Here is a 22243-nt window from a genome sequence, read left to right as displayed (position 1 = left end):
CCAGATAGAATGTGAGCTGAACATTTTCCAGAAGTCAAAGGGAGATCTTTGAAGCCAGGATCTGGACTCTTGGGAATATGTAAGCCCATATGGACACAGTATCAGCAGCTGTGACATAAAAATCTGAAGACCCAGAAATAGATCTTGCTTAAGGACTACAGCATATCTCCCTGAAACCATATGCTAGAAGGGGATTCTAGGTATGACATTTGCCAGTGAGCTAACTAATGTTCCCACTATTTTATAAATTATATCTGGAGGTGTATAGGCACTGAAATCAATAGCCATGATTTGTTTAAACCCATGAGCTCCCACTAGAGCCCAAGAGCAGCACACTAACTCTGGGAGAAGAGAAGACAAGATAAGACAGGGGCTGAGTCTCTCAAACTCTTGGGAGACAAGGAGATCCTACAAAGCCCATAGAGGCAGCACATGTATCCACACCCATGCAAACACATAAGAGGGAGCTTTCAGATTCTGAACCTTCAGACAATCTCACTGGCAAGAAGAAAATAGAAAAACAGAACCACAGAACAATGATTGGATTTTTCTATACAGCATCAAGATAGGCAGTTCTTTTAAACAGGGTGCAAATGATGAGAATGCTGAGAGAACTGTGCAATATCTGCCCTCAAATCAACTGTGCTTAGGAGAATAGAAAAAGTTGTAGCTATATGTCCACTTCCTTGTTCTGGAGCAGGAAAATACAAATTTATTTAAAAATATATATATATATATGGCATGTGTACAAGCAGAATATCAGATGAGGATTTTCTACGATCCTTATCAAAGCAGAGAAATCTTTTCAGCCTACAGCTAGATGAGCCAAGGAAACATTCAGTCACAGCAGCATGAAGATTTTACTGTGGCATGGGTGTTTCTTTTATTCATTCAAAGTTACTTCCTTGGCTGGAGAGATGGCTTAGCAGGTTAGGTGCTTGCCTACAAAACCTTAGGACCCATATTCAACTCAACTTATTCCAAATATGCCAAATGCATTAGGTGTCACATGCATAAGGTTACACATGCACACAAAATGGCACACACATCTGGAGTTCCATTGCAGTAGTTGGAGACCCTGGAGTGCCGCTTCATATTCTCTCTCTTTCATTAAAAAGAAAAATGCTTCCTGAGTGTCTACCACTACCAATACTGTTCCAGGAGGTCCTGGGTCTCTGATCAAAAGCACCGTCAGAAATAGCTGCTCTCATCTCCATTGTCATGAACACACATCCTAACATTTGAAGCTGAGAGAGGTCCATGAGGGTATATTTTCTTACAAAATTTGGTCAACAACATGGAAAAGAAAAACCTCAATTCTGTACAGATAAAGTTAAGCCTAGAAAAATGGATCAAAAAAAAAACATAGAAAAAAAAGTAAAGTAGTAGGGGGAAAAGGGAAGAGAGCTTTAAGAGTTTAAGAGCCAAAGATCTTGCTGGGTAGAGAATAAACCAGAAGTCTCAATCAAGAAAAGGAAATCTTGTATGGAACACACCAGAGCCAAAGGCATTTGAAGAGCTGAAGGGGCAGCCAGAGGAAGGAAAGGAGCCTGACCCAAGACGGTCTCTGGAAAGGATGTTTCAGGTCTCTTAACGCCCTACTCCAAAAACTGACCAGCCTAGAACATAGCTCCCAGTCCTTGCATTTGATTTTCACTTTCTTTACTTTTTGTTACCGTTTTCTGAGTGTGAAAGTGTTTTTGTTTGGTATCATGTTTATTTTCAGTAGAGCACTGTACTTTTATCATGAAAGGCATATGAGCTGGTTACATTGTTATTTCATGAATAATAATAGTAAGGTGAGCTAAAGGCTTTTCTAAGGTTTTTTTTAAACCAGTGTTTATCATATATACTATATTATTCAAGAGCATTTCACCCCAAAGTTCAATATATAACAGAGACAGAAAGAGTGGACTTGAGGTGGGTGTGGTGACACATGCCTTTAATTCCAGCACTTGGGAGACAGAGATAGGTGGATCGCCATGAATTCCAGACCACACTCATACTACATAATGAATTCCAGGTCTGCCTGGCCTAGAATAAGACTCTACCTCAAGAAAACAAAATAAAATGAAATAAATTAATTAATTAATTTAAAAAAAAAAGAAAGAGTGGACCTGGCTTGGACTAGAGTAAGAACAACATTCCCTCCCTGCATCCCATCATGGTGGCCTACAAATACTCCATTAAATCCCTAGAAATGCACCACACACAGGTGGAAAAACCATAAATGGTCACATTGGCAGAGCATGCTACTGCTGAGCCAAGCAATCCAACAGCATTGCCCCAGAATGGTGAAAGGAGATGAGTATCAGAAGGTATAACCCATTTGAGAGCAAACAAAGGGTAACCTGTTCAAAAGATCCTCGTGGAGTAATTAGCTGACAGAATACCAGAACTGGAATCATCTATGCACAGTAAGGTAAACCAAAGCTTCTACTGACCACAGGGTGAAGCAGCTGAGCAGAACCATGGTGAGGTAAAAACAAAAACAAACATAAAAGGAGCCATGACGAAGGATAATGCGAACACCCATGTTTCTCATCACTGATTGCATTACATCCATACACATGTTCTTTATTCACCAATAAACACTTATGAAGGGCTTACTATGAACATAGGTTCCATGGTGTAATGGTTAGCCTTCTGAAGTGCTTACTATGTACATACAGCCCGTTGCTAGGTATTGAGAACACAGAGAAAACCAACAGAGTCATTGCTAATAAATGTCCATAGTCTTCCATAGGAGACAAACATAGCTGCAAGAACATAAAAAAAATCCCATAGCTAAATACAAGTGTTAGCTATTATTAACCACTTAATCTTCTGTTCCAATGCATTGGCTGCATCAAAAGAGAGAGAGATTTTTCAAGCAGTAAAGTCTTTGATGAGCTATCTACAGTCAAAGAGGAGGCCACTCACGAGAGGGCAAGCTTTAGGAACAATAGAGCTTTTCCACTAGTGTCAAATTTATGCAAGCTAAGAGTGACAACTAACTTGTTGGGAGGATGAAGGGCACATTTTAGCAGATGTATGGAAGGGATGACATTAGCACAGTAAAAACATGAGAAACCATGGGAGGAAATGAAGATATTCTGACCACTTCCATGTGCCTGTGTTTTATGGTGCATGATGCCCACCACTCTGCAGGAAATTTTCAGTAAAACTTCTATTGTCGTGTGTGTGTGTGTGTGTGTGTGTGTGTGTGTTGCTCAGATTACAAAAGGGAACTTTCAAGGATAAGGATAAATAAAGGAAGGATTGATCACATGTGGTTTATAACTAAATCAAGGCAAAACAAAGCAAAAATGTACATTAGTGATGCAAGTAAGAAGGAAAAAGAAGAAATACTTCTATAGTAGAAGGTGAGGAAAGGAACATAAAGGTAAGTGGCAACTGTGCAGAAGCAACACACACACACACACACACACACACACACACACACGCACACCCCTATAAGTCTCACCAGGAAAGACAGGAATGGGAACAGCACTAAGAGAGATGTAAACTATCACATGTGAATTCCAGAAAATAAGGTCATTCCAGGGCTGAAGAGATGACTTAGCACCTAAGGCACTTGCCTGCAAAGCCAAAGGACTCAGGTGTGACTCCCCAGTACCCACATGTGTCTGGAGCTCATTTGCAGTGGCTGGAGGCTCTGGTGTGTCCATTCTCTCTCTATGTGCCTCTGCCTCTGCCTCTCTCTCCCTCTTTCTCAAATAAATAAAACAATTTTTAAGTCATTATATGAGAGTGGAAAGAAGCAACAGAAAACTAAAGAAATAAAACAGGATTTTCAGTTCTTAAGAGGAAGGGGAAAACAAACCCACTTACAGATAAAAAGTTCAAATATGTTAAAAAAAAATCAAAGAATTCAGGAATGACAACTCATTCTATGATGTAAAAGACCTAATTTTACTTAATTTTTTTCTTTACTATGATATTACTTAGTTTCAAAACAATGCTGTACATAAAAATTGGTGTTATCCTCCATCATCTGTTAAATGAAGTCTCTTGTATATGCATTTTTATATTGCTCTGATTCTAAAGCCCAATCTGATCTCTTCATTCCCTTTCATTTTGAACACCTGTGATTTCAGGAGTAATCTACTCACACAGTGGAAGGAGGTTTGCTTATTTCTCTGAATATATTCCCTGAAATGGATGAGTCTTAGTTCTGAGAAAGTTCTTGCCATCTCTGCTCGCACATGGTAATATGAGAAAGTTTCTATAGACATAAAGATCTGTTACCAGTGTGAAACTTTCCAGTGACTAACCACTTGCTTCGCTGTAACTCTCTGCTGTGCATGCTTGTTGTCTTTGTAATTTCTTTTGTCTATTCCTAGCAAAGACGACCAAATTATCTTCCACATTATTTTCATTGTCATCATTTTCATTTCCACAGGCTGAATAATATGTTACCACATCTCTTAACAATACAATTTTCAGTTCTTTAAGCTTTCCTTTGCTTTTTTAACTTCACAAATAAATCTGTCATATCTTGTTCTTCTGTTAGCAACTGTGATTCTTCAAGAGGCCTTTCCTGAGAATCCAGGCTCACTCATATCTGTACTTCCTCGCTCAACTCCATAATTTCATTGAATTATAGCCTACATAGTGCTGACAGAATACTTTGTTCTTATCTCTCTTACTTGCCAAATGCTTCACAAGAGCTGGAGCTGGGCTTTATAATTTTTACATAAAAGTGATATTTGTCTTGACTTTCTCTCTCTTGGATGAGGAAATATATAAGTTCTAATAAAGAGAAGATATGCTATAATTATGTTAACAAATACCTATAAAGGCATTTTGTAATATCTCATCCTTAATAAAAGTTTATATCACATAAAGATAGAAGTATGCATCTGAAAAATAAATTACCAAACTCAAATAATAAACACAAATTCAATGAATCACTGAATCCATTTCCATTCAAACAAAGAAAAAGTAGAGAGGGGTGTACCACCCATTACTAATATTGCCTTTGATGTTCTATCTAATGAAATAAGACTCCCAAAAATGACAGGACTGCTAAGATTAATTGGAGGAAAAGAGATATTTTATTTCAAATTTAGGAAACAATAAAAGAATTCAAGATGGTAGCTGAATTCAAATCATACAAATAAAAAAAAGTCAAAAGCCTGCAACTATACCAACAATAACTAAAATGGAAACAACTCCTTAAAGAAATATAAATTTACAGGCTGGAGAGATGGCTTAGCAGTTAAGTGCTTGCCTGTGAAGCCTAAAGACCCTGGTTCAAGGCTCGATTCACCAGGACCCACGTTAGCCAGATGCACAAGGGGGCGCATGCATCTGGAGTTCATTTGCAGTGGCTGGAGGCCCTGGTGCGCCCATTCTTTCTCTGTCTCTCTGCCTTTTTCTCTCTCTGTCTGTCACTCTCAAATAAATAAATAATAAACAAAAAAATTTTTAAAGAAATATAAAATTTTAAATATATAATAATAAACTTCATTATAAAAGTATAGCATATTATTAATCCAAACTATAAAATAATATAAAAGACATAAAGAAATAAAAATAATATCAATATTTATTATTGTTCATATAAACCAGCAAATGATTTTATAATCCTATATTGAATAGAAAGCCAAAAGACATATAAAAATACACAAGAGTACTTAAAGACATCATAATCAAATAGCAAAACATGCTTAGTAGAATAGAAAATATATACCAGGAAAGGTTGTCACATATTTTTTAAGGTTGGATTACAAACAAATAGAAAAAGAATAAATGTTACTGATAGCTGTCATCAATGTCAAATGATTAAACTCTTATCTCATATGATGCAAAATTATGTCTTTAAAAGTTTTCAAAAGATAAAGTAACCACATTGGAAACAGCAAATGTTAAGGATTCTGATATGGGCAATATTTCTTAAGCAAAAACTAAAGCAGGATATTCAAATGCCTAAAGGTTTATAAAACTATATTTTGATCTCTATGTGTATCTTTTCTTATTTTTTAACATACTGGACAACTAATAATTATGTATATTTACACAATCACATGTGAAATTTAACCTATGTGAACACTGTAGAAAAAGTAAGTCAAGCTAATTAACATATCTATCACTCACCCACTTTGTGTGTATAGCTGGAATATCAAAAATCTATTCTTTCAGCAATTTTATGGTGTAAAACACAGTTAGAATTAGCCAGCTGCATTGAGACTAGATGATTCTAAGTTTGTTAGTGATACACATAGCATTATCGTCACAAGCCAGGTAGGCAAAGGACTTCTCCCAGTCACCTGATCAGACTGCTGACTGGTCACAGCACTATCACAGAGAATCCTATTGGCCTGTCATTCACAGTGAGCAGCTTGACATTGTCTTCTGTCCTCTGCATGGTGGTCTCTGGCATCAGAGTGAATTTGAGAATGACATAAAGGGTGAGCTTTTTTCTCTGAGGGGAGTAAGCTTCTAAATATACACGGGTTCCCTCCACTGCTGTGGTCCCCAAAGGTGAGTGACATGCAAATCGTTTCTGTAGTTGTTGATGTAGACACCTTTCCACACTGCCTTCTTTAAAACTAAAATCTCACTTGCTTGCACACCTTCACACCTATATGTTTGTGAATGTGTGTGCCTAAGTGTATGCACTGTAGTGAGAATCTCTTTCTACTGCAAAGAAAATGCCAGATGCTTGCACTACTTTTTGAATCTGGCTTTATGTGGGTGGCTGGAAAATTGAACTGGAGATGGCAGGCTTTGCAAACAAGTATCTTTAACCACTGAGCAATCTCTCCATCCCTCACACTGTCTTCTTGGGCTTCAAAGCCTTTGCTTTGATTTGGTTCTGGAGGAGTAGGAGCTACCTCATTTTTAATGGCCTTTCAGGCGTTTGTTCTTTTATCAAATTTGATTTCATCCTCTGTGTTTTTGTTGTTAGCATATATGAAGGCTACTGATTTCTGTGTATTTATTTTGTATCCTGCTACATTGCTGTAGGTTTTGATCAGCTCTAACAGTTTGCTAGTAGAGTCTTTAGGGTCCTTTATGTATAGAATCATGTCATCTGCAAATAATGATAACTTGATCTCTTCCTTTCCAATTTGTATCCCTTTTATGTGTGTCTCTTGCCTTATTGCTATGGCTAAGACTTCCAAAACTATATTAAATAAAAGTGGGGACAGTGGACACCCTTGTCTTGTTCCTGATTTTAGTGGAAAAGCTTCCAGGTTTTCCCCATTTAGTAATATGTTGGCTGTAGACTTGTCATAAATAGCCTTTATTATATTGAGATATGTTCCTTCTATTCCCAGTCTCTGTAGGACTTTTATCATGAAGGGATGTTGGATTTTGTCAAATGCTTTCTCTGCGTCTAATGAGATGATCATGTGATTTTTGTCCTTCAACCCGTTTATGTAATGTATTACCTTTATATATTTGTGTATGTTGAACCATCCCTGCATCTCTGAGATAAAGCCTACTTGGTCAGGGTGAATGATCTTTTTGATATATTCTTGTATTCTGTTTGCCAATATTTTGTTGAGAATTTTTGCATCTATGTTCATGAGGGAGATTGGTCTGTAATTTTCTTTTTTTGTTCTATCTTTGCCTGGTTTTGGTATCAGGGTGATGCTGGCCTCATAGAAGGAGTTTGGTAGAATTCCTTCTTTTTCTATTTCCTGGAAAAGCTTAAGAAGCAATGGTGTTAGCTCTTCCTTAAAAGTCTGGTAAAATTCAGCAGTGAATCCATCCAGGCCTGGGCTTTTTTTAGTTGGGAGATTATTGATAACTGTTCGGATCTCCATGTTTGTTATAGGTCTATTTAAGTGATTAATCTCATTTTGATTTAATTTAGGTAGGTCATATAGATCAAGGAAATCATCCATTTCTTTCAGATTTTCATACTTTGTGGAGTATATGCTTTTATAGTATGTCCCTATGATTTTTTGAATTTCTCTGGAATCTGTTGTGATGTTACCTTTTTCATCCCTGATTTTATTAATCTGTGTCTCTTCTCTCTTTCTTTTGGTCAGATTTGCTAAGGGTTTATCAATCTTGTTTATCCTTTCAAAGAACCAACTCTTTGTTTCATTAATTCTTTGGATTGTTCTTTTTGTTTCTATTTCATTAATTTCTGCCCTAATCTTTATTATTTCTTCCCATCTACTGATTTTTGGTTTGCCTTGTTCTTCTTTTTCCAAGGCTTTAAGGCGAAGCATTAGGTTGTTTACTTGCGACCTTTCTAATTTCTTAATATAGGCACTTAAGGCTATAAATTTACCTCTTAGAACTGCCTTCATTGTGTCCCAGAGATTTTGGTATGTTGTGTTCTCATTATCATTTGACTCTATAATGTTTTTGATTTCCTTTTTGATTTCTTCATTGACCGATTCATCATTTAGTAGTGTATTGTTTAGTTTCCATGATTTTGTGTATGCTCTATAGCCTTTCTTGCTACTGATTTGTAGTTTAATTCCATTGTGGTCAGATAGAATGCAAGGAATTATTTCAATTTTCCTGAATTTGTTAAGATTTGCTTTGTGTCCTAATATATGGTCTATTTTAGAGAATGTTCCATGTGCTGCTGAAAAGAATGTATATTCTGCAGCCTTTGGATGAAATGTCCTGTATATATCTGTTAAGTCCATTCCTTCTATGACCTCATTTAGTCCAGATGCCTCTCTGTTTATTTTTTCCCGGGATGACCTGTCAATTGATGAGAGTGGGGTGTTAAAGTCACCCACCACCACTGTGTTTGGTGTTATCTGTGAACTTAGCTCTAATAGTGCTTGATGAATTTGGGAGCCCCCATGTTAGGTGCATATATGTTTAGGATTGTAATGTCCTCCTGTTGGAGTGTGCCCTTAATCAATATAAAGTGGCCTTCCTTATCTTTCTTGACTAACGTTGGAGTAAAGTCTACCCTGTCCGATATTAGGATAGCAACCCCTGCTTGTTTTCTAGGCCCATTTGCTTGAAACACCATCTTCCAACCTTTCACCCTAAGGTAATGTCTATCCTTTGTAGAAAGGTGAGTTTCTTGGAGACAACAAATTGTAGGATCCTGCTTTTTAACCCAGTCTGCAAATCTATGTCTTTTCGTTCGGGAATTGAGGCCGTTGATATTAAGAGATATTATTGAAAGGTTTGTATTTATGTTTGCCATTTTTTGTGTGTGTGTGTGTGGTTCTTGTTCTACCTGTGCTCTCTTCTGTTAACTAGTATTTGAGTATTGCTTGTTTTTTCTAGGTTCCTTATATGAGTGCTTTTCCTTTTGTTCAGCATGGAGGATTCTATCAAGTATTTTCTGTAGAGCTGGTTTTGTCTTCAAATACTCCTTTAACCTGATTTTGTCATGGAATATCCTTATTTCTCTGTCTATTTGAATGGATAACTTTGCAGGATAAAGTAACCTTGGTTGACAGTTGTTATCTTTCAGAACTTGGAATATATCACCCCAAGCCCTTCTGGCTTTAAAAGTTTGTGTTGAATAATCTGCTGTAATCCTGATGGGCTTACTTTTGTAGGTAACTTGATTTTTCTCTCTAACTGCTTTCAATATTTGTTCTTTGGTGTGTGTGCTTGGAAGTTTGATTATAATATGGCGAGGAGAAGTTCTTTCCAGGTTTTGTCTGGCTGGTGTTTTAAAGGCTTCCTGTATCTGCATTGGTACCTCTTGCCCAATTTGGGGGAAATTTTCTTCTATGATTTTGTTGAAGACACCTACTATGCCTTTGGATTGGAATTCTTCTCCTTCTACTATGCCCTGAATTCTAATATTTGATCTTTTCATAGTGTCCCAAATATCTTGAAATTCCCACTCATACTTTTCTATAAGTTTGTATTTCTCTTTGTTGGCCTGTAGTAGATCTGCCACCTGGTCTTCTAGCTTAGATATTCTGTCCTCTCCTTCATCCATTCTACTGGTGAGATTTTCTACAGAGTTTTTTATTTCATTAACTGTGTTCTTCATTGCTAGTAATTCTGACTGATTTTTCTTTATTATTTCTATTTCCTTATTTATGTTTTGTATTGCCTTCTTTATTTCATGAAATTGGTGTCCTGCATCTTCTTTGATTCCTTTGATTTCCTCTTTAAGTTCCTCTTTGACTCCTTTGATTTGTTCTCTGACTTCTTTGAACATATTTACAATCATTCTTTTGAAATCTTTTTCAGGCATTTCCTCTAACACGTTCTCACTGGAGGTCATTTCTGATGCATTAATATTTTTAGGTGGATTTATATCGTCTTGCTTTTTAGTGTTTCTTGTGTTATAATGTATATATTTTTGCATCTTGGATTAAGTTAATGCTTGGAGTTTCTAGCTAGCTGGGTATTCTTAGCTGTATCAATTGATTTGATGTTATATATTTTCAGGGTAGGAGCTTAAGGTGTTAGATGTGGCTCTTAAGACTCTGAGAGTATCTACAAAGGTGCTCCTAGGGGTTGAGTTTCCCTGCTATGAGAGTATTCAAGTAGGCTGAGTGGAATAAAATAGCGGTAGATTCTAAAAGTTAACTAAACACTGTAACCATTCAGTCAAAAACAGCCCCAAGTATGAATGCCAGAGTAGTTATTATAACAACCAGATCCTCTATCAACACAGAGGTTAAGATTTCTGGTCTGTTGAGGGATCCCAGTCAGCTTGTGATCAAGTGAGACCCTTCCCTGGTGCAAACCCAGTTACCTTGGATGAGTTTGGTCTCAGTCAAGTTGCTGCCTAGGTCGTCGGGCTGCTGTTCTGATTTCTGGAGCTGGGCACTGGCTTTTCCTGCGGGGCAAACCAAGCCTGGCAACTGTGGCCCTGCAGATCAGCACCCCCGCTGCTGGAACTGCTGCTGCTTCTAGGTCTTCTGTTGTTGCTGCTCCTGGGTCCACTGCTGCTGACGCTCCTGGGTCTGCTGCTGCTGGGGCTGCTGGTACTGGTTCCGGAGCTGCCAATGTTGCTGCCGAACTCTGCTCCTGCTTTGGTCCCGCTGTCAGCTCAAGTTGGCGTGGCTGGGTCCCGGGACGCTGCTCTGTTCGCCTGAGCTGGGCTCAGGCAGTGGGGGAGGGGAGGGAGCCGCAGCTGCTCTGGTTCTTGCTGCTCCACGTGTTCTTCTACCTCGTGGTCTGCTTCTCCACTGCTCACTGCCACTCTCCCTTCACGTGTCCTGAGTTGCGGAGAGCGCCGTGTGAGGGGAAAATCCCGCACCTGGCTTTTCCTGCGGCTGGAGCAGAGTCTGGCGGCTTTCTGGTGCGCCCCGCCGCTGCGGCCGTTGGCAGAGCTGCCAGCACTGCTTTTGCCGGCCTTTGCAGGCTGTGGATGCTCTGGATCTCTCGTACTTCTCCGCTGCCACTTCAGTTTCCTATACACCTCGCTTTTTAGTAAAAGTGTGTATTTTGCTGAGGTTTTTTGGTCTTTTTTCCCCCCAGGCTGCTTTGGCGTGGTACCTACGCCACCATCTTAACCGCTCAAATTTGAAATATATAAAACTTTTTAATAACTGAGCACTCTGTGTCACACAATAGGTCACTAAAATTTACTGTAGTCATCTTATTGGAACATTGTACTCTAATCGAAATCTCTGTCCTCCCCTTCAGTTTCTCATAATGACCTTCCTATTCTTGGTGTATATGAGATTGACTTTTCCAACTCCATATACAAGTGTGATCATCCAGTATTTTGCTTAATAAATTAACATTAATATTCCTGAAATCTATCCATGTGGTCTCAAATGTCAGAATTTCCTTCACTGAATAACAGTAGTCAGCTGTGTACATGTAGCCCATTTTCACTATCCATTCATTTTTGATAGATATAGCTGCTTTCATACCTTGGTTACTATGAATAATGTTGATATGGTCATAGGAGTGCAGATGTCTCCTTGATGCAATGATTTCAATTGCTCTGGATATGAATTCCATAGGATTGTCAGATCTCTCTCTCTCCTTTCTCTCTCTCTTTTCTTTAGTACTGAAAGATTTTTCAGTGTTAGTTTTGCAGTTGGCTGAATTATTTCTTTTTGGCATTTGGAACTATTATTTTGCACTGTGTTATAAAATAGTTCTTTCACTTGATCTTCCAAAAAAATTATTTATTATGAGGAGCAAGATGATTTTCTTTTTCAGCTAACCTACTGAGTCTTGAAGCAGTTTTCATTTTAGAATATTCTTTCATGCTCATTGTAAGTGAACATCTGTCTCCCTTGGTAGTTTTCTTCCAGTTTTTCCATTAGCTTGGATTCAATGGTAGCCTACTTTTCTGGTTGTTCAATGTTTACTTTCTCATCTAGAATACTCTTAACTGAAAAATGAATACTGCTCTCCTCTCTCACTTTGATCTTTCATATGCATTCATCATGCAGAGATTGCTTCATAAACATAGAAAACCTACCATGGGAGTCCTAACATTTACTGTCACCACTTTCTGGAGGACAGGGAAGAAATCCTTTGTGCCTTTTGGTTAGAGCAGACTTCTCCCATTCACAAGGTCTTCATATTATCCAGCACATTAGAACATCCTTACTCTATCCCAGGGTTGGTCAGTAGGATTAATAAATCTAACCCCCTGAAAAGCAACAGGTTTTCTTACCTGTATTAGTTAAAGAAAAACTACCTGCTAGAAAAATACAGTGGTTTAACACAACAGAAGTTTCATGCCCATTCAGCAGTCCAATGTAATTTTTTCTGACTTGTGGACAGCTTTCCTCCTTCACATGGTGACCTTTTCTCCTTCCATCTCAGGCTACTGTGCTGCTATATATTGAGTGTTTTATAACCACAAGAAGATAGGAAAAAGAGTACATTAAGAAGTCACACTGGCTTTACAACAGGGCTAGACAGAATACATATAATTTCCTCTTACATTCCATTATTCAAAATTAGATTAAAGACTCCATTTATACGCAAGGAAAACTGGATAAGGTAGTCTTCCTGAAACATTGCTTCTTGGTGAAAATTCTCTATGATGTGATGCAAGTTCATATTTCAATAGATTACTAAATGTCTGTGCTGTAGTACTCTAGTCCTTGAATATACACATGCTTATCTGTTGCCCTCTACTCCAAAATATTGACCAACATAATGAGGCTAAAAACATACTTTTGATTCAAGAAGCAGCAAAAGAGTAAAAAGTCATTTTATGAGACAAGGCCAGTGAGAAAGAGATTATTTAAAATATCTACAAAAGAAGTAAGGCAATAAAAGATGAGCTATAAGCAAAGGCCCTGGATAAGAATGTCATAAAAGTTAAAATAAAAGAGCATAAAATTTGGGGGAGTGTTTTGCTTTAACTTTTTTAAGAAAAGGGAGAGAGGAAATTTAAAATCTTCTCACTTTCTAAGAACTAGAATAACTTAATGATAACTTGTAAAGGAGATAGAGATTACTTGAAATGTACAATATATCAACAGTTCATGAAAATGCTCTATTTTAATATTATTTCATTCAGAGAGAAACAATTTAAGGATACTAAATAAACTCCAGATGCTAGTACTTAGTGTACTTTTAATGTAGTCTTACTTCCTTACTTTGGCAGCAATAATTTATCTGCAATTTCTTTTTCTTTTTTGGTTTTTTGAGGTATGGTCTCACTGCAGCCCAGGCTGACCTGGAATTCACTACATAGTCTCTGGGTGGCCTTGAACACATAACAATCCTCCTACCTAAGCCTCCCAAGTGCTAGGAGTAAAGGTGTGAACCAACATGCCCAGTTTATCTGCAATTTCTTTACCAGACAATTTCATTTTTTTAAAAAGTATGTGGTATAATGAGTTCCATCCCCTATAAACTTTTTTCAATAGTATGTCACTGTGGAAATTTAATAATTATATTTACATTTCCTCATTCATGATTTTGAGTCATAAAGAAAAATTTGAGAGAGATTAAAGAGGGGGAAATGCAAGAGGTGCTGTGTTTTTTTTATTAATGTAACTATTTAATTACTATATATAGTATTTAAGCCCCATCAATTAGGACCTGTTTAAACTTTTGCCATGTACATTTAAAGGTCTGTCAAAACAGGCATTTGCTTAGAGAATTTAGAGCTTCATCTGGTATCTGAGCATTCTCTGAGATAACTTGAAAGGAACAGAAAGAGGGAATACCCTCATTCCATCACATGATGAAAAGCTTACAGTCAACAAATAGGAGAACTCACAAGGACTCTATACAGCATTTATCACAGCCTCACTCACCAGCCTCAGACCACTTCAAAACCTTCAAACTGAAAAGAAACCCAGCATGGGAAGTCTGCCAACTCTCCTTCTTGCCAAGTTGGCAAAGCCCTGAAGGTTTGAATGGGCTTCTCGATGTATAAGATAAAAGCAGGCTCTCGAAGCCTGTGAAGTTTTCCTGGGCACATTCATTCAGACCTTAGGTGAAATTCCATCATCTGCTTTTATTCGTGTGTGATGTTATGTATGCAGATGGCATGACTTAAGGCTCTTGTTCCATGCATACTTTTGCTATGAGACCAAGACAGAAAAAATTCTTAAGCATGAATTAAGAAAGGCGTTTCCCCTTCAAAGATGCCCCTTTCAAGCTTTGATGTTTCACCTCTACCTACTATATAAATGTAATGCCAGGAAGGCAAACTTGATTTCAGGAAACTTTCCTCTGGGGTAAAGTGTGTGCATGCTTAGGAAAAAGTAAAGGACAAATTCAGCTGACCAGATATTATGTCCATTCTATTTTTGTAACATTTTTAAAGCATTTTTATTTATGTATTTTTGCAAGGAGAGAGAAGAAAGACAGAGAAAGGAGAAAGAGATGGGGAGAGAGAGAATGGGTGCACCAGGTCCTCCAGCCACTGCAAATGAACTCTAGATGAATGCATCACCTTGGGCATCTGGCTTTAACTTCAGTACTGGGGAAGTGAACCCAGGTCATTAGGCTTTTCAGGCAAGTGCCTTAACTGTTGAGCCATCTCTCTAGCATCTCTTTCCATTATTTATGTGCCAAAAAACATGATTTCTGAGCAATTTCTTAGCCTGTGAGCAGCAAATTTAAATTCATAAGTCTCTGCTCATTTCCAAATGAGTAAGAGAATCGTGTCCCTCTTAATGACTTAATGTTTCTCTTTCTGCACTTTTTAAAAACCAGCATTTCTGTGTTCCTTTGTAAACACACTCCTAAGGTCCTTATATTCTATAGACTCTTATCTCCCACTTCCCAGCTTTGTCATGATCTGCACACTACATTTCCTTATGTCCTGACAGTAGTACTCCCCCACTCCAAAAAGCAATGCTCTTTCTATTCTGATGACAGATGGGAAATGCATCCATATGGATAGGAAAACAAAAGACAACTTGCTTGTTATGCATTTCTTTAAAAGAAAATCACTCTCAAGGTTCCCCTTTCATTTAATTTTTTAAAATATATTTTTGGAGAAGGATAAAAGCATGTCTGATCTAGCTAATATAGATGATGGGCCTTCACAGATATCCTTTCTCCACCTGCACATTTTAACTAAAATTTAACCTCTATGGTATCTCCTAGTCCTTAACCTCCACAGAAATACCCAGGAGATGGCCTGAACTTTCATCTCAATAAATCCATGTTACATTTCAAATACAACTGAAGTCCTCATGTATCCCTCTAGACTGAAGTTTGCATTAAATAATAAGCTAAAAGAAGTTAATTCTTCACTGTACTGTATAGTCCACTGTTGTGGAATAAGCTAAGTTAAAGGCTCCATAAAGAACACTCTATAGAAAGAAATCTTACTGTACTTAATAATCATGAGGGCTCTGTGTCTCAAAGGTGACTAAATCAAACCAGCAATATATATATGTTTTCTTTACATTAAACAATATGTAATCTGCTTAGATACAGACACATGCACACACACACACACACACACACACACACACACGTACATATTATCAGAGCTAAAAAAATGGAATCATTGGAGAAGCTTATTGTAGCTTGAACTTAATTTTTATGAGCTGAAATATTTCAAAATTTATTTGCAAAGAAAAAGAATAGTTCAGATTACCTATAGTGAAAGTGTTGAATGCAATTTTTAGGCTTGAAAATTTCACAAAGACCAAAAGTATTTCTCAGATAGGGCATACTTATTTTTCCAAAACACAATGTGCATTTTATTATATTTGCCCTTACTCAAAGAAAAAGAAAAACACTGATATTCAACCTCAGTCCTTATCATCTCTTATCTTTGTCCTTATCCAAACAGACTTCCTCCATAACCACATGCGTCATCATCTCTAGTAAAAGTAGTTCCCTAACAAACAACTGCCACTGCGACTTGGAATTCTTTTTTTTTTTTTTTTTTTTCATTATTGCCAAACATCCCAGAGGAAGGGAGGAGCTCAGCAGCCATATACATAAGCATAAATTAGCTTCATATTTACAAAGACAACATTCTCACCTGAATGTCAGGAAATGGTCCCCACACTTTAACTATATCATCCATTCTTGTCATCTACCTTACCCTGGTGTTTATCCTGTGACATTAGGTTATTAAGAACAGTCTTTTTATCTTCAGTTACTCCATGAAATTTATAATTAAAATAAATACATGATAACTAGGAAACAGGCTTTTAAAAAGTAGTTGAAACACAAGGCTTTAGGAGGAAACTATACTTGAAATTTAAGAAAAAGTAAAAAGCCAGATACATGTTCTTTTCTCCCTCTGGAAAATTCAAACTGTAGCACAGCCTGAAGAATCAAGGGAGGGTGAAGGAAGGAGTCCATGTTTATGTCTTTTCATCTTGTTTCATAAACACAATCCAATTAAGAGTTCTCCTGAGACAGGACAAAACTTGCTCTAAAGTCATGACATCATTCCATCACTTCCATCGTCATCTTGTCAGTGATCCAAATTTTTCTCATTTAATGACATTGAAATATTCATAGAAGATAATTTAAAAAGCTGCATCAATTCCATTTCAAATTTCTTATGGAGATGAGGGAAAAACGCAAAAATATGTAATTTTGCTTTTTGGCTTGGAAACTTGTAAGATAACCACCTACTTGTTCATGTTTCTTTCTTTCTTTCTTTCTTTTTTCTTATTTTTTTGGTCTTATGAGGTAGGGTCTCACTCTAGCCTAAGCTGAGCTGCAGTTCACCATGTAGTTTCAGGCTGGCCTCTAACTCACTGCAATCCTCCTACTTCTGCCTCCTATCTGCTGGGATTAAAGGTGTGCACCACTATGCCTGGCTCATGTTTCTCTTTTTATTAATCACAAAAAACTTTAGATTTGTATATAGCAAGGAATTATGCAAATATTCTGAATATCCAAAAAGAATTTTGTTTTCTTTTCTGTATAGCTTTATGTTGGTATTAAACTTAGACCTTAGAGAAAACTGCATTTAGTGACCATGTATCCTAACCAAATACAAACTTTGAATAAGTTCAGACAGCTACCATAAATATATCCCACTTAAATACCATTGCTAAAATACTAAAAGTCTTGGGATGTTCTAAAGAAACAAATCCTCAATTTAAAATAGTCTTAAATAACTTTTAAGGTAGAAGTTGATTCCTCCTTATGTTTCTAAATAGCTGGAATACTTTACCCACAATTTTTTTCAAACAATAGAAACATATCAGGTTGAAGTAAAACTTGCATTTTTTAATAAATATGGAATACTTCACAAATTTGTATGTCATCCTTGAGCAGGGGTCATACTAATCTCTCTTTATCATTCCAAATTTATTATATGTATTTCCAAAGCAAGCACAATCTTGCAGTTTTATGTATGACTATTCACACATAAACAAATTCCCTTTGCTTTACTGTATTAGAATATGTAAACAAAAATGCATGTAAATTAATAATCATTAGGAGTTTTAAATGAGAATCTAACTGTGGTGATTTGATTCAGGTGTCCCCCATAAACTTAGGTGTTCTGACGCTAGGTTCCCAGCTGATGATAATTGGAAATTAAAACCTCCTGGTGGGAGTGTATTGTTGGGGGCGGGTTTATGAGTATGATAGCCAGATTACCCCTGCCAGTGATTGGCATACTCCCCTGTTGCTACTGTCCACCTTATGTTGGCCTGGGGGTGATGACCACTGTATGCTCATGCCATCGTTTTTCCCTGCCATCTTAGAGCTTCCCCTTGAACCTGTGAGCCAAAATAAACCCCCTTTTCCCCAAAGCTGTTCTTGGTTGGGTGATTTCTACCAGAAATGTGAACTTGACTGCAACACTAACTTATCAGAAAACCCTAAAATCACCATATTAATATGAAATAGTAATAATAGGTGATGCTTATAATGGATAATGTTATCAGAAATTAACATATAAACTCATTTACATTTTAATATTTTATTTTATTTATTTATTTGACAGACAGAAGGGGAGAAGAGAGAGAATGGGTGCACTAGGTTCTCTAGTCACTGCAAATGAACTCCAGACACATGTGCCACCTTGTGCAACGTGGGTCCTGGGGAATAGAACCTAGGTCCTTTGGCTTTGTAAGCAAATGCCATAACCACTAAGCAATCTCTCCAGCCCCCATTTATTTTTATATAATTAATTAATGTAAAACTTTGCAATTTGCAGTGATAATGTGATTTTATTATTCAATTCTGAATGTATATAATAAATAATGTAATAACTTGAGAGGGAACTTTTAATATTTTATTTTTAGTTGTTTGAGAGAGAGGGAGAGAACAGCATACTAAGGCCTCCAGCCACTGCAAACCAACTCCAGACACATGTGCCACCTCATGCATCTGGTTTAAGTGGGCCCTGGGGAGTTGAACCTAGGTACCTTGACTTTGCTGGCAAGTACCTTAATTATTAAGCAATCTCCCCAGTCCTTGAGAGAAAAGTTTTAAAACTCATTACTATAACAAACCAAATATTTTTCATTTATCCATATTATATTATGCTCCTTTTTATTTATATGCTGTGTTTTATATTTTTAAAATAAAAATGAATCCTAATATTATATTCTGCATCACTAGATTCAGCATTTTTCTTTAGTAAGGCAATGATGAATTTCAATTGTTACATATAATTATTTTAGTGTAAACACATCAAGTTTTATAAGTAGCACCATACTCTTGGACACTTAGATTGTTTTTATATTTTAGTCTTAAAATAATGCTATAAGGAAAAGACATGACTTGTGAGTGTGTAAATAGGTGTACATAGTGGGAAAGGATAAGTATGGTAAAATGTCAGTAATCGAATATGAGTAGTGGATATATCAATTCACTAAGGTTTTTTACCAATTTTTTCTGCATATTTAAAAACTAATACAGTAAAACATTAAAAATAATGCCATTATAGAAGTGGGTGTGGTGGCACATACCTTTAATCCAAGCACTTGGAAGATGAGGTAGGAAGATCACTGTGAGTTCAAGGCCACCCTGAGACTACATGGTGAATTTCAAATCAGCCTGGACTAGAGAGTGAGACTCTACCTCAAAAAAAAAAAAAAAAAAATGTCATTATGAAAAATGCATTTATTTCAAAATAGGGTCTTTACAAGGACAGAGAAATTTCTCTTACTTGCCTAGATTAAAAAAAAAAAGAAAAGAAAAGGTGCAAGTGCCTTGAGCAATGTCTGGAAGATGGAAGGGTATAATACTATGAGTATTATAATGCTGTATCTCTGGACATCACCATTGCTTCCTTTATCCTCCCCCAGATTTGCTGATGTGGCCTACAGCTTGTTCTTGTTGTATTAGTTAGAGTTCTTCAGTGGGACAGAACGAACAGAATGTGTATACATTGTACAGGGATTTATTGGATTAGTTTGAGGAATAGGGGTTGGTGGTCCAACAGCAGCTGTGGACAGGTTGGAGACTCTAAGGTCCAGCTGAGTCCAGGAAACTAGATGCTTCAGTTCCAGTTCTAGGTCTTACTGAGTAATTAACTCGGTTATTATTCATTCAGTTTTTTTACTATTCATTCAGTTTTGTTGACAAAAAATACACCTTCAGTTCTGTTATTCAATACTGAGAATAGGATGCAAAAATCTGTAACTATTATTACTGAATATTCTGTAATATGTAAAATGTCTATATTCTTTAATATCTGAAAATATCTTTACTCTGTCTTCACTTTTAGGTGTATAATATGTGTATATATGTCTATTTGCATGGATGTTTATGTGTGTGTGCATGTTCATGTGTGTGAATGTGCACATGTCATAGTGCATGTTTGAAGATCAGATAACAATTTTCAGGAATCAGTTCTTGACTTCCATCTGATTTGAGGCAGGGTTTCTTGTTTTTGTTATCTTTATTGTTGTGATTAACAGTCTAGATGGTCTCTGAACTTCTTAGAAGTTCTACTATCTCTGCCTTCCATATTTCTGTCAGTATGCTAGGATTATAGAACCTTCTGACAGCTTTTTGTGTGTGTGTGGCTTTTATGTGGAGTCTGGGGACTCAAACTCTGGTACTCAGGCCATCTACTTAGCCCCTATCTTCATTTTGGAAAGCAAGTTATTCCAGATACTAAAAACATGACTAAAAGACTCTCTTCACTTTCCTTTTAATAATGTGACTATCTCATTCCCCTACCTTTTTGGCTTCTGTTATACCAGACACTAAAGAACTCATTAATCTTACTGCTGAATGACATTTTTACTCCTTTTTCTCCTGCTGTTTTCTTTTCATGTTTTCAAAAACCTTAATATATTTATTTCAAGTTTGTATTTATGCAGTTAAGTTTCTTAGATGTATTTGTCAATATTTTCATTAGCTATTAATATCAAAATATTTTAGAACATTTTAGCCTATATAATATCATATATTTTTATTCTCATTCTGTTCTGTGTAATGAGATTTTGATTCTAAGTATGTTTCTTCATATTATTAATTATAAATATGCTATTTGCCCTACAACTCTATAGTACTTGTTCTGTATCTTTATATTTTTTTTCTCCATTGTAAAGACTAAATGCTTTTTATTGATTTCCGTTTCTGGTAATGTCTATCATCTGATTCTGAGACTTTCTTTTGGCCTTTGCATTTCATCTATTATAACTACTTCAAAATGTTAAAAATTCTGTTTCTTTACTAAGAATATCCATTTACTAATTCATTGTTGTGATGCTCTCCTTCAAGTCTTTAAACATGTTCCCTTAAGTTCATGGAGTACATGTGAAATTCAGTGAAATGCTCTGAATTAAACAGCTTAGACCAGATTTGAGATCATTAACAGATTTTATAACTGCTATTTTCTATCAATTTATTTTATATGTATAATTTCTCTTGTCCTGTTCCCCTCCCACTCCTGATAATAAGCTTCTTCATTCCAATTGCCCCCACTCATACTTGGATATCTTTGTTTTGGGTTTGACCCACTGAGTCTTAAGTAGGTTTGCTTGTATGGGCATGAGTGAAAAGTTATTTACCATCATATGAGCAACTTACAGGTGATTATATCACTGAAGAAAATGTCTTCCCTTCCATCAGCAACAATTAACAGCCATTAGCTCCTCAGGGAGGAGTGGGGCCTCATGAGCCCCTCCTTCATCCATGATAGAATGTTGATATGCCAACTTTTACAAGTGTTTGTCAAGGAATTATTACATTCTATAACTCCATGATTGTAAAAGCCATGGCATGTCCAGAAGATAATGTTCCACAGCACCCATCCCCTTCCCCTGTTTCTTAAGCTTTTTCTTCTCTCTCTTCTGCAACAGTCCCTGAGCCTTGAAGAGGGTGATATAGATGTCCTGTTTAGGACTGAGGGACAATGGTCAGTTATACTCAGCACTTTGACTAGTGTGCCTCTGCATTAACTACTGCCAAGTACAAAAAGTTTCTCTAAACCAAGGCCTTGGAGCACTAACCTATGGCTATAAACACAAATATACAGAAGGCAGATTGACAATATGGCCATTTAACATAGCAATAGTGGCAGCTTCTTCCCCTGCAGTCTATGATTCCCAAATCATTTGACTCGGTTTACAGTATTTAGTTATGAATTCTAGTACCAGTCATAAATTCTTTCCCATGAAGCAGGCCTCAAATCCAGTCAGGAAGCAATTGATTACTCCCATTACAATCATGTCTCTACTGTATCAATGAATACATTTTGCCTGACTGGTAAGTTGTTTTACTAATCAGGGTCCCCAACTGGGTAAGACTATTGATAAGTTTTCTCACCCAGTAATCTACACAGTACCTTCCAGACTATGAAAACAAGTGAGCAGGGAGGAATCCTCCAGAGCAGTTCTAACTGTATTTCACTGTGACCTGCAACCAAAGAATGTGTTGCCTTCAGCCCCAGGGTTTTCCCATCTAGTTATGGTGGGAAGCCAGGAGCAGTGGCCTAAGTCTGTATTGT

The 22243-nt window shown here is 36.8% G+C and overlaps 1 protein-coding gene and 1 non-coding gene across 6 annotated transcripts in view; both read right to left on the bottom strand.

The window, feature by feature from the left end:
- The window catches only part of Macrod2 (mono-ADP ribosylhydrolase 2), a 2207522-nt gene that overhangs the window by 1636863 nt on the left and 548416 nt on the right, over positions 1-22243 (bottom strand). The gene's annotated exons all lie outside the window — the stretch shown is intronic.
- On the bottom strand, positions 17560-17665 carry LOC123463117. The gene has a single exon (XR_006638729.1). It is a non-coding gene; the product is annotated as a U6 spliceosomal RNA (small nuclear RNA).

The sequence above is a fragment of the Jaculus jaculus genome, chromosome 8 (assembly GCF_020740685.1).
Source record: "Jaculus jaculus isolate mJacJac1 chromosome 8, mJacJac1.mat.Y.cur, whole genome shotgun sequence".
In the NCBI taxonomy this organism is placed as follows: Eukaryota; Metazoa; Chordata; class Mammalia; order Rodentia; family Dipodidae; genus Jaculus; species Jaculus jaculus.
Note: the sequence above shows the minus strand (reverse complement) of the source record. Positions and strands in the feature narration are given on the sequence as shown.